Here is a 13,431-nt window from a genome sequence, read left to right as displayed (position 1 = left end):
TAGAGCGGGGTCATTCCAATGTACTTCTGCTGCCCACCTACGAAACTCCGTGCAATATTTCTCTATAGCGTGATCCCCTTGCACCACACGTCGTAGGTTATACTCAGCCGTGCGTACCCTGTCTGGGTCGTCATACAGTAACCCCATTGTGGAGAAAAACGCCTCTACAGTTAGTAAGCAAGCTGAGTCGGCTGGTAACGAATGTGCCCAGATGAGGGGATCATCTCTCAATAAAGTAATAATAATCCCAACTCTCTGTACCTCAGAACCGGAGGAAAACGGCCGTAGCCGGAAATACAAAAGACAGTCCTTTTGAAATCGGAAAAAATCTGACCTCTTACCTCGGAAGGGTTCAGGTAAGGTGACTTTTGGCTCCAGAGGCCGACCCACAGGGGCGCTACTCACCTGCCTCTGTATGCCCTCCACCTGAGAGGCTGTGTGTTGAGCCAACTGCTGTACTTGAGATACGCCAGAAGCTTGGATGGCATCCATTCGTAGCTTGATCCCCTCCATCTCAGTGGAGATCTGCTGCACCGCCTGGTACAACTGTTTCAGGTCCGTCATAATACAAACAAACCTTTTTTTTTTTTTTTTTACCGGCTGAGTGTACTGTTATGTCAGTCCAGGTAGCTGCAACGGGGCTAAGGGATAGCAGTAGGGAATCTCGCCCTGCACTACTCCCACTAGCTAACCCGGTCCCTGCCTCACGGGTGTAGGTCGGCTGTTCTCAGGCTAAGCCTGACCCCGACAGCTCCTCTCTCACTGACACCGTAGGCCTAGAGGAAAGTGGGAGAAGGAATGCCCTATAAGATCTCTAGGGACTGGAGACTAAAGGGGGTCACCCCTAACGAACAAGTGAAGCTGCTACTGACAGGGACTGACAAGGGTGTGCGCTGACTAACAACACAAGCAGCACACAGGAAACATGTAGGAAAGAATTCCCCCAAACCAATATGGGAAGGAACTTTACACTAGGAAACAAACACAGGGAAACTGAGTAGAAATCAAAGGATAAGGCAATTCACTCACACAGTCAATTATACACAGAGGGAGGATTGGTGAACACAGAAGGGAAAACACAAACCAACTTGTTCACCCAAAACCTCCCAAGAACCAACCACGGAACTTCCTCTATCCAAGACAACCACCTACTCCTCCTGCTAAGGCCTAGCTCTGTAAAAGCGACACTCAGCACAGAACCATGGGAGGCATGGGTTTAAATACAGAGTAGAGACCACTCCTCCCAGGTGCAAATGGGAGGACAGACTAATCAACCAGGAAAGAAAGCAATGAACCTAAATACTCCTAACATAGTTGACTTTTGACATTCTAAAACGTTTCAGCTGTATCCTGTCTAGTACTTGCTTTGATGTCATAAAAACCTGCATAACTAGTAAAACAGTAATGGCTTGTTGGAAACTAATAGATCAGGGATTTACAAAGTTTTTTTATTCCAAACTTACCAGTAAGTCCATGGTAATTCTGGGTCTCCACCAGAACACAATTGCCAACACAAAGTAACAAACAAATTGCAATATGCTGTACACATAATACACCAAATACCACAGTGCAGCAGAAAATACCCCCCATCAGTTCCAAATACCACAGTGCAGCAGAAAATACCTCCCCATCAGTGCCAAATACTACAGTGCAGCAGAAAATACCCCCCATCAGTTCAAAATACCACACTGCAGCAGAAAATACCCCCCATCAGTTCCAAATACCACACTGCAGCAGAAAATACCTCCCATCAGCGCCAAATACCACAGTGCAGCAGAAAATACCTCCCCATCAGTTCCAAATACCACTCTGCAGCAGAAAATACCTCCCCATCAGTTCCAAATACTACAGTGCAGCAGAATGCCAAATACCACGGTGCCGTGTCAAATACCTAAGCAAAAATGGCAAATACCACACTGCAACTTCTCAACATACCAGTGCCGAACAAATACTACTGTGCAGCAGAAAATACCTACGCAGAAGCGCCAAATAACCATACAGCATCACTGGTAGCAGCAATGCCCCCTAACCTTCCGAATGGCAGGTACAATTTCCCCTTTTCCTTTCCATCAGGATTCCATTGGAATAGCATTCTCCCCAAATAAAGCCTTCCACACCACCTACACTGTAAGGACCCATCACAATAGAGAGAGGAGATAAGTGAAGAGCCTCCTACCTCTAATACCACTCTGATGCCTCTGTCTCCAGATTAGACCATTCAGCCTGCAGACTCTGACTGAACTGCTTCCAGATGAAGGACCTGAGGGCTCTTGGTGATGTCAGCCTTTCTAGCCACAGAGACTGCCTTGTTATTCAACCCTGACACATCAGTGCACTTTTTGATTTAAAGTCCCTATACTGTGTCAGAGCTGACACTGTTAGGGCCGGCATACGTGCGCTCCCCATAGAAATGAATGGGCTGCTTTTTCCCATTCATTTCTATGGGGAGCACGCGTATGCCGGCTCCCATAGAAAGCAATGGGACCTGCTTTAAACGCTGCTGATTCGGAATGTCTACACGTTCAAAATCAGACAGCGTATCCTCCATCTGAAGGAGCCCTTAGAAAGCTTTGTCTCCCAGTCAGAAAGCTGTGCCTCACCAGTAACGCTAGGTTCATACTAGTGTTCAGGCACTCCATCCCAGATTCCACTTAAAATCAACAGAACCTGGAGGATCCCATTCCATTATAGTCTATGGGGTCCACAGATTTGCACATGTAACTTTTTTTTAATCAGATAGGGTTTAGGTCTTTTGGGTCTCCAAGTGGACCTGAAGGACAGAAACCAGAACGCTAGTGTGAGCCCTAGGCCTGCCTCACAGTTTGAAAAAGTACGGCATTAGATCATTGTTCTATCACTTTAATTATCACTGGAAATTTACATTATGGTAAAACCCCCATGCTTTGTCATATTTGTTTAAAAAGGGAATCTCCAACACCATAGAGCATAAAATAAATGGTCTTTATTTATTTGGCTGTAGCTATGGCAGCACCAGCCTATACATGTAAGTACTGCCGCCAAACACAGACCATGGCAATGTATGTCATGAGACCAGTTAGATCAGTGTTTAGCTCAGTGGTTCTTAACCTTGTTTGAGGTACCGATCCCACCAGTTTCATATGCACATTCACTGAACCCTTCTTTAGTGATAAATCAAATATGATTTTTTTCCAAATTCAAGACATAGGTATATGGTTTTTACTGGTACACAAAATGAACCGTACATAGGGCCTAGGGTTCGATCCCTGGTTAAGAACCACTGGTTTAGCTGCAGAAGTTACATATGTAGACTGGGGTTACCACCAGAGCAGCCAAACAAACATAAATTAGAGGATCGGAGCAGTGGTGCTGAAGAGTTGGGGTCCTTTTGTTATTTTATAGAATTTCCTCCCTTAAAACTAAATTGTTATGGTCTTGGAAACCCCTTTAAATGATGCGTCACCATAATCGAGTAGATCAAACCAACCCTGCAGATGGACAGGGTAGAGTTACGTGAATCAATGTCTTCTTCTTAATTGGTGCCTCTGTTTTTGTCAATATGCAAATGATCATTTTGGAGTAATGAAGCTCTTGCCGCTTACCTATCTGCAAATTGATAAAAACAGCAAAATCTGAGCAACAGAGAAACAGATTCACAAGTGGAAAATATTATTTGATTCAAGTGATCCATCCCATCCATCTGTGGGTCTGGTGAAACAATCCCTTCAATAGACTTTCACTTTTGCTCCTCATTGTCACTCAATCTCATGAGCATGAGATACATTACAGTGTATGACTAAAGGCAATCATATACCCTAAGACCTTTTCTGACAATGATAATTCTAATGCAAAGTATAGATTTTCTAATATTACACTGAGATTTTTAGCCAGTGAAATATTTGGAAGCAGCAAGCAATAAGCTGAGTGTTATGTTGCCCTATTACACATTTCACAGTGTAAATGACACATTGTACATGGCATTCACTGACTATGGAGGAGGAATTTGTTGTAAACAGCAGATTTCCGGCTTAATCGAACTGAAGGACTCTGCAATCAGGCTTAAAAACAAAGGCATGATGCATAGATGGGACAGGTTGCTTAAAGGGAACCTGTCACCAGGTAGTTGTAGCTCAATCCACAGGCAGTCTGTTATAGAGCAGGAGAAGCTTATCATAATATATAGATTTGGGGGAAAGATTCAGTATAACATATTATATTCATTGATATTGCTACTCTTTCTTTGCTATAAAAGTCAAGGACATGGCCCTATCAGTCACTTACAGCCTCCCATCTATGACTGTGTATACAGAGATAGCTTATAGGAAAGAAAGAGGTTAATGAATCATTGACAGGTTACACTAAATCCTTTCCCATAAAATGATATATTAATATGTTCAGCTCATCTTGCTCTATAACATGCTGCATGCTTATTGCACTGTAGCTTAGGGCGGGTTCACACCTGTGCGCTTTGCAGGTTTCTGTTTTCTGTCTGAGAAACTGGACGGGGGATGGAAACTGGCAGTTAGTTTTGAAACACAAAAGTCGGACATGCAAGACTATGAGTCCGGTTAAAAAAAAGCGGTTTTGTCGCTGAGAGGCACAAGACGCTCACGGGCGGACACTGTCCAGTTTCTTGGGCAGAAGACGGAAACCAACAAAGCACCGGGCACAGGTGTGAACTCGCCCTGACTGGTGACAGGTTCCATTTTTGCACAGCAAACCCTTCTACCCAATAGATACAGGACAATAACCTTCATGTCTTAATTGTGAACATAAGGAGCATGTGTCCAGCTGTTGCTGTGAATGCAAACATGCGGTCAAAGGAGCTCTCAATGTAAGTGAAATGTACCATTATTAGGCGGGAAAAAAAAAAGTAAGAAAATTCCATCAGAGAGATAGCAGAAATGTTAGGAGTGGTCAAATCAACAGTGTGGTACATTGACAACTCAAAAAGGTCTGTATGTCCACGGAAGACAACAGTGATGAATGCAAAATCCTTTTTATGATAAAGCAAAATCCCTTTACAACATCCACCCACGTGGAGAACACTCTCCAAGAAGTAGGTGTATCAGCAGAGGTGTAACTTGCTCCAGGGCCCCAGTGCAACATTTGTAATGGGGCCCCATTCCTACATTGTGCCATTGAGAATAGTGGTATATTTTATATGGCAGAGGGATCTTTGGGGCCCCTAGGGTTCAAGGCTGGTAGAGACTACTACTGCTGCATCCCCTATAACTATGACCCTGGAAATCAATACAAAAGCAAAGAGGTTTAATCAACTTTAGTGTAGTTAGGGCAATCTGTAGGTCTCCTTCTATTAACAACATACCGTTGTTATATAGATTTAGATCAATACATAATTTTGAAGTCTTATGCTAATTACCCATTTGGCATAAAGGGAGCAAATCTCTTGTTGCTGAAATAGAATGGGAATGTCGTAGCAGTGGGAGGATCAACGCTCACTGCATGAGTTGGCACATGCAGAATTTGATAGGGGTCTGAGTGGAAAGAGCAATGGTCAAAGGAGCTGAAGGCCCACCCCGCTGACCAACTGCTTCTTCATTTGCATAAATCTTCCAAAGTATTTTTTTTTCCAAATCTACAAAAGTGGCAGTTGAATATGCTTGGGGGAGGTGGTATTTAACAATTTGTCTATCCTTTGTGGCCCCATGCTTATAGTCTATAGTGTATAGCATATTTAACTTTTCATTATTGATATTGCATTAGTGACCACAATAAAACTACATCTTTCATTATGAATTTGCTTTACTAAATCTAGCTTGCTCAGAACAAAATCTTATTACTGTGCCAGTTTAGTAAGAACATGATTTCATGCATTCCACAGAAGGGTGTAGCCAGAATTTACATAACCCAATAGCAGAGATTGGAATGGTGATATCGTCTATCAAGTTTATCGTTGATAATAGATTCAACTGCTGTTAGTCTAGCAAAACGATAACCAAGTTCAATGTAACTGCATACCAATAGCAAATATATAAAGCATAAAGGAATAGCATGTTCAACAAGTGGAGTATTTGTTTGAATGCAGAGGACTTTTCACTAACTCTAACTCATCGCATCCTTAAGGGCACCTCTCCATTGATTCCAGCACAGATAATAATAATAATAATAATAATAATAATAGTAATAATAATAAATACATTTTATTTATTTAGCAGCACTTTAAAGAGGACTTTTCACCTCCTGAGGCACATGCGGTTTTGTAAAGCGCTAGAAAGTAGACAGCGCACTATCGCCTTTCACGCTCATGTATCATGTTCTGTGCCTCCGGTGAAGAGCTATCGTTGCCGATACCATAGTACAGCGAGTACAGAGTACAGCGAGTCAGGAACGCTCTTCCTTGTAGTAGCGTCTATTGCGCTCTACTGTGAGAGCTGTGAGGAATGCCTTCCACCCCTCCTGATAGTATTCGTCCAAAGACGAGTACTGGGGGGAAGGGGCGTTCCTCACTGCTCAGCATCATCACTAGACGGTAAGGAACACCCCCTCTCATAGTACAGTGCAATAGATGGTACTGTGAAGAAGGGTGTTCCTGACTGACTGTCAGAAACGTCCTTTTGAAAGTGAAGAGCTACGGTATCGGCATTGATAGCTCTTCAGCGGGGGCACAGATCATGAAAGCCGATAGTGTGCTGAATTCAGCGCACGGTTGGCTTTCTAGCGGTGTATTACACCACATGTGCCCCAGAAGGTGAAAGGTCCTCTTTAAAAACTGTTGGAAATTTTTCTCTAGCCCCACCATCCAAGAGCAATAATTTCTGTTAGTTTTAGCAAAATTGTGCACTCTACTGTCAGTTGGGTGATCCTGGGCTGGAGCAGAAAGACGTTTCACCACCTGACATCAGAGAGCATAATTATTTGTAAACGAAGGACACTGAATGCTTAGGAATAATGGGGGCTAACTGAAAAATTACAATGCCAAAATCCAATTCCAGTTCCAAAATCAGAGGAGCAACACCTTTCAAAGAATAAACATAATTGAAGCTGGTGGAGGTGGTAAAAGGGCCTCTTTAACCTCTTCCTGGCATCCTTTGTAATAGTTCAACAGATACCAAGCTTTTAAAGAAGACAGCTGCTCTGAAGTAGAGCGCCCATCATTACACAGTGGAGACCCAGAGCTAATGCCTGCAATTGGAGGACACTCTGATCGAATGCATTGATTTTTGTGATGTCCCCAAAAAGTTGCTCACAGCTGCCCAGAGCTGTTACTCAGTGGCCCTGTACCTTTGTAGTTGCAGAACGTCTCCTGTGTAGCCATATCACAGAAGTTGCCCTTATGATAACTGGAAACCTACTGAAGGCTCCCGGACCTGTCATAGGAATATAGTTATTGAACTTCTAAAATGCTAATAAAATAATTAGAAAAAATAAAATTAAAATACAACAAAAATCCTAAAAATTAAAATTACTATCCTTTCACTAGATTTGAAATACAATACACAAACAACTTAATACATCCATGCATCTTACAACTCAAGCATGTATATACATATTTCTCTCATATAGCGAGTGACAATTTTTTACGGGGTTAATTATATATATATATATATATATATATATATATATATATATATATATATATATATTATCAATTTGGCATACCCAGAATCAAACCAACCCATGGAATGTGGGGGACATGTCATTTTGTCACACAAATGCAGTTTTTCACCAATTCCACATCATTCTGATTTTTTTTCCCAGCTTCTCAGTACATTGTCCAGAGTACAAAATGGTACCATTACAAAGTAAAATTTGTCCACCAAACATTAAGCTGTCATCTGGATCTGTGACTGAAAAAAATTGCAAACTTATGTGGTTTGCGAGGCAGGAAGTAAAAAACAGAATAATAGAGCACCAGGACTTAGCTTGACTGCTTCTCCATTCAGATTCCTTCTCACTACAATTTTGCAGTTAGGAGGAACATGTGGTTTGGGACCTGCTTTATAATATTTTAGAGGACTTAGTGGTGGAGCCCCCAGTTATGAGACACATATCACCATCCTGTGGAAAAGAAATTGAGAAACTTTGTGCCATCTTTCCCACATGTGGAGGGTGGTGCATTGTACTATAGAAACCTGTTGAATAAATATTGATGCACAATATACAGCTATATACAGTATGTGCAATTACATACTAAACTAAAAAAAAAAAAAAAAAAGTTTGCAGTGATTCTCGAGACATAAGTGAAAAAAGTATGCATTGTCATGCTAAAGAAAAGTCAGAATGCAGTATAAATTGTAACTTCGCTGAGTCATAACTGAAATTCTTTTTTCTCTCGGCTAAAATGGGTTTCTAAATTATTGTGCACTATTGTAGAGAACAGGGTGATACAGTATACCAAAATACCTTTCATAATGATAAAAAATAAAACTTTAAAAAAGAAAACTATACAGCACCTGGTAATGCAGCAGGAACAAGGATATCCCTGAAATGTCCTATACTGTATACTGATGTCTCCAGTGTTCGAGTGAGTTCAATTCATTCCAACAGCTCTCGCTACTCATTGGTTGCTATCACTCACACCCCTGTTCATTGTTTCCATTAAAAGTACTAACCTATTATTAAGCGAATGACCTCTACAGAAGATATTCACATTGAACTTGTCTGTTTTCATGTATCGTCAATGCTAATGCATACCTCTTAGCACAGTTAGAGCAAAGACTTTGCATTCCTGCTCAAACAACATATTGCATGTGAACGATACACTTAGCAGTAACCTCAGCATAACAAGGTTACACCGACAAAATGATTTCATTCTGCACCTGCCAGTCAATGAAAATGTTTCAGCTAATTGTTACTATGTTATCTATGCAGATAGCAATGAAAATAATCCACTATATGATAGCACATGGACTGTCTACTCATCCATCTTAAAGAGACAGCATATTCTCCTTGAAACCAAAACTTATGGGTAGAAATTGATTGTCACCATAATGTCATTTAACACTTTAAGTAGGACACAAATGGAGGTTCAGTATGGGCCCCTTGCTAGATATCACATGGATCTTTATTGGATTTAGTCTTGAAGTGAATGTCCACTTTCAAATACAAATACAAATGTGCTTTATTAGCATTACCGAAGAAAAAACATTTGGCGTTGTCAAAGCAAAGAATGGTTGGGGGGTGGGGAAAGGGGGTGGGTATGGGGTGCGTGGGTTGGGTTGGGTTCGAGTGTCTTTGGCGTCTCATCGTTCTTGTTTGGGACGTGTGGGTAAGGGCTATAAGGCCTGTTTCACAAGGGTGGGTTCAGGGATTATGGACCTGATGTGAGCCATATTTCCCAAACCCAACCCTAAGCCAAGACCTGGACTCCCAACATTATAGTCATCTGCTTCCCTGCAGCTCTAATGAATGAATGAATGAATGGTCATTAGAAAAACATTTTTTCAGAAACTTATCTGCAGTTCACACTCTTCCTCTCAAATATAACTCTTGCACTACTAGAGGGGCTGAACTTTTGGCCCAGAAGAGATTTACCGAAAATCTTCTGCTTGCAGCAAAACTATCCTTGAAATGGCTGCAAACTGCCAACTAGATCAGAATGAGTCTCTGAGAATGTCTAGTTGGACAACAGGCCACTATGAAAAGTATGTGCAAATACAGTCATCTTGGCTATGACTCTATGGTCCCAATAGATGGGGTAGTGGACCCCCATCAGTCTCTCCTGAGTGCTCGCTCACGGTTGTCACTGTTCTAGTTATTGGAATGATCTATTACGTTATTCTGATTATACTCCAAGTTTTAACCTATAGCTATATTTATAAAAGCAACTACCAGAAGTGTTATTTCATTACAGTCATTTACTTTCTTTTAATTTGCTAGTTGTTCTAGTCTCCCTCTAATATTATTTACCCACCCACTCCCCCTTCCTTGGTTATACTGTTCCCAAAAAACATACAGAAAATGCATTAATTATATAATATATAATAAATTATATAAATTATTTATTCACGTTTTGGGGTGGGGGGTTAATGTTTTATTATGATTTTACAGTGGGTTTTTTTACTTTATTTTTAATGCAATTTCTTTCAATTCCCCTAGGGGACCTTAACTTTCGATGTTCTGATTGCTTAAATAATGCATTGCACTACCTATGTGTCACATTCCTTTAGGCTAAGACTTTGGCACGGCCTAATAGTATTATACAGTTGGAAGTCCTGGGGCTTTCATTAGGCCCCCAGCTGCCATGTAAAAGTATCAGACCCATGTAATCTCGTTCACAGGGGTTCCAATGCCTACAGAAGGCATCCCTATCTTTTTAAAACCCTTTACATGCAGCTGTTGCTGTTGACCACAGGATCTTAAGGGCCCATGCACACGCACGCTTTTTGGCGCGTTTTTTACACATGTAAAAAATGTCATTGAAGTCAATGGGAGTCTTATTTTTACACGCGTATTCTTTACACGTGTATTATGAAAAAATGCACGTGCGTTTACTCCGTGTGCATGGGCCCTAAGACTTAAACACCCTGGATTGAGTACACAGGCATAGAATATGAATTGCAGCAGACGGAGGTATGGTTTAGAAACAACAAAGTAATGCTCGAACTGCTGACAGCTGTTTTACCCGATACCCCCATAGTCATGTACACAGGGCTCGACCAAGCAGTATATCAGAATATAGGTGTAATGAATAGGAGAATAGACAAACTCCTTCAGGACATCAAAAGTGGTGGCTTATCTTCCAGAAAACAAAGGGATTGGGCAATTGAATTCCAATTCATATCTCCCTGACACCTACCACCACTAGGGAAGATAATTGTCAGTCCCCGCCCACCCATCCCCATACACATTAGATGATCCACCAAAATTGGTGAGTTTGGTCACCAAATGTTTGAGTCTATATGGAGAGCTTAAGGTTCTGTTTACAAAATGTTGGTAATGTGCATTTAAGATATGGGACAACTTCCTGACAAATTTTGCACTTTAGGACACACCCATTTTTGGAAACACGCTCTTCTTTTCATTAAGCCACGTCCTTTATGTGCAAGACATAAAAGTGTCTAAAAAGTGACCCTATTATAGTCTATGGGGTATGTGCGCTTTTACAGCACAGCACTTTGCACTTGCGTTTGGTATTCCGTTGTGGGGTCCCCATGTGGACTCCCCCGGACGGAATCCAAACGCAGATGTGAACGAGGGCTTAGTAAGTCTCCTCCAAAGAGTTGAAATTTCAACATGCCCAATACTTCACTGGGAGTGAACAAGTGTTCTGACAGACAATGATCAATTAAAAAAAACTGACATGCTCTATTTTTGTCCAGTCTGATAGATACATGAACCCAATTAACCTGTTTTTATCAACTAATGAAGGTCTGAGTTACGTCCGTGAAAAATGGATGATTGGGTTGGGTCACATAAAAAAAAAATCCACAATGGCAGTGTTATGTGAATATGTTCTTAGCTCATACACCGGGGAAGAGATTGGGGTCTCTATACACATTTCTTAGTTGGTCCCAATAAAATCAGCAGAATTTGACAACTTTTCTTTAATATGCAAAAAGAACTTTAGAATCTGTGGGGGGAGAGGAACCTGTTTTCATGAATCCCTCACACATTTCAGTCTACTGAGAAATCTGTGAAAACCGACAAAGATAGAACATGATAAAAAAGTAAAAATAAATCTGCTATGTGAATAGCCCCCATTCACAGTCAATTTAATGCAGTTGCGTGACAGCCATTAAAAAACAAACATCACATGGATGATTATCATCATGTGAATGCAGGCTTACTGATGCCATAAGTGCCCCCCCCACACACACACACACATACTGAGCATATCCAGCCATTCATTTCTTGATAAGGAATGAAATATAATGATTTTATGTTAATAATTATCATTTGGCAGATATTTGTTTTTACTTTTTTGTTTATTATTTTGCCTTTTTCTATTGATAAAACCTAATAAAACATAATTACATTCGTTTATTGTTTTTCCACAATAACATCTGAAAAAGCCCATTGAGGAGGGGGATTAAATTTCTAGGCATTGCATATAGAAATGGAAACAATACAGTGATCTATATCAGTATTTCGAGCTGTCGATAAAACAATCACAAGAGCAGAATCTTTAGGCAAGTATTCCTATGCCTGTATCTCTGATGCAATCTGCTTCTGTCGCTTCATTTGCATGCCATCTGAAAGCTGTATTTGATTATCCTACATAAGGGTATGATTAACCAAGCAAAACTGAGCCATACTTCCTACTAATGTACTACATTCATTACATCTGCATTACCACATTCTGGATATGTCTCTTGCAGTTCTCAACCTCTGAACAGCAGTTTTGATGATACCATATGGCCACATATTTTCTTGTGTATTGCATAAGTGGAACATACTGTACATTGAGTACTAAAGGTATTTTTTACAGTGTACATACCGACTACAGTACAGATTGCTGAAGATTAATATCGATTATGGTTAATAGGTTTTTCTCATTGTGTGAAGGTAAAAGGATGCCGGTGAACATTAGCTTTTAGTTGTAAATCAGCGGGTTCATTACATTTAGAGGCAGTCATGTAGTACATGGATTCTCGGTTAATACAGTCTGCAAATTGCAGATTTCACCCATCCCTAGTGAATGTAAACATGGCAGAGTGAGACTGTGCGTAGACTATTCCACGTCACAATGACACATTTATTCCTCTCCACTGGCAGCAGGGAAGACGTTCACCGCCCCCTTAAATGTAGGACACAGAAATATTTCTCAGCAGACTCAGGACGGTCTGCATACCCACAATAGAAATTACAGGGTTAAATACTTTCTAAAGGAACGCTAAAATAGACAAGCAACCTGGATAACCTGTAGAATACTAGCCCAGGACTGGCTAGAACTATTACACATGACTACTATCATGGTGTTGTATAGGAGAAAGCAGACTGTATGGTAAATCTGAACACACATCACTTGACAACAGGAGAAAAAGGTTACAATGTGGTTACCTGCGTGTTGGTGGTTTCCTACTCACGTCTTGCTTTTTATATCTTTTTTTAGAAGTATGAATGGATACACTAGAGTGTTTCACTGACGTTTGTAATGTTTCAGTGGGAGGAGTATTATGACAATGAACTTACTGCTCTGAAGAATTGGGAGGGGTTGAGAGCGGTTTCAGCTGGTCCTGCAGATGCTGGCTTACACTCAGGGATTCATAGTAGTGTTCTCACTTCTGCCTGAGGCGAGGCAACCCAACCCAAATCTTACCTCGTACCTAATGTACTAATGTAGAAGGAAACATATACGTTGCATGATAGAAAAAAATGTAGCAAGTAACTGCAAAAGATATTGTAAATATACATACTACTCACTATACGATATATATAGTGCTGTACAACAAATGCAATCAGTTTACGCCCACCTTTCATGTCCTTGGGCACATACAGTTTTACATACCACTAGAAAGCCAACAGTGCCCTGAATTCAGCACATTG

The 13,431-nt window shown here is 40.8% G+C and overlaps 1 protein-coding gene across 2 annotated transcripts in view; it reads right to left on the bottom strand.

The window, feature by feature from the left end:
- Positions 1-13,048, bottom strand: part of SLC16A7 (solute carrier family 16 member 7) — a 55,682-nt gene extending 42,634 nt beyond the window's left edge. The window contains exon 1 of one of the 2 annotated variants that reach the window (XM_075274367.1): positions 12,946-13,048. The gene's annotated coding sequence lies outside the window, so the exon portion shown is untranslated. Of the gene's footprint in view, positions 1-8,396; positions 8,438-12,945 lie in introns of those variants that run through there. The other variant, XM_075274368.1, reaches the window with a different exon arrangement.
- Between the last annotated feature and the right edge of the window lie 383 nt (positions 13,049-13,431).

The sequence above is a fragment of the Leptodactylus fuscus genome, chromosome 5 (genome assembly GCF_031893055.1).
Source record: "Leptodactylus fuscus isolate aLepFus1 chromosome 5, aLepFus1.hap2, whole genome shotgun sequence".
In the NCBI taxonomy this organism is placed as follows: Eukaryota; Metazoa; Chordata; class Amphibia; order Anura; family Leptodactylidae; genus Leptodactylus; species Leptodactylus fuscus.
Note: the sequence above shows the minus strand (reverse complement) of the source record. Positions and strands in the feature narration are given on the sequence as shown.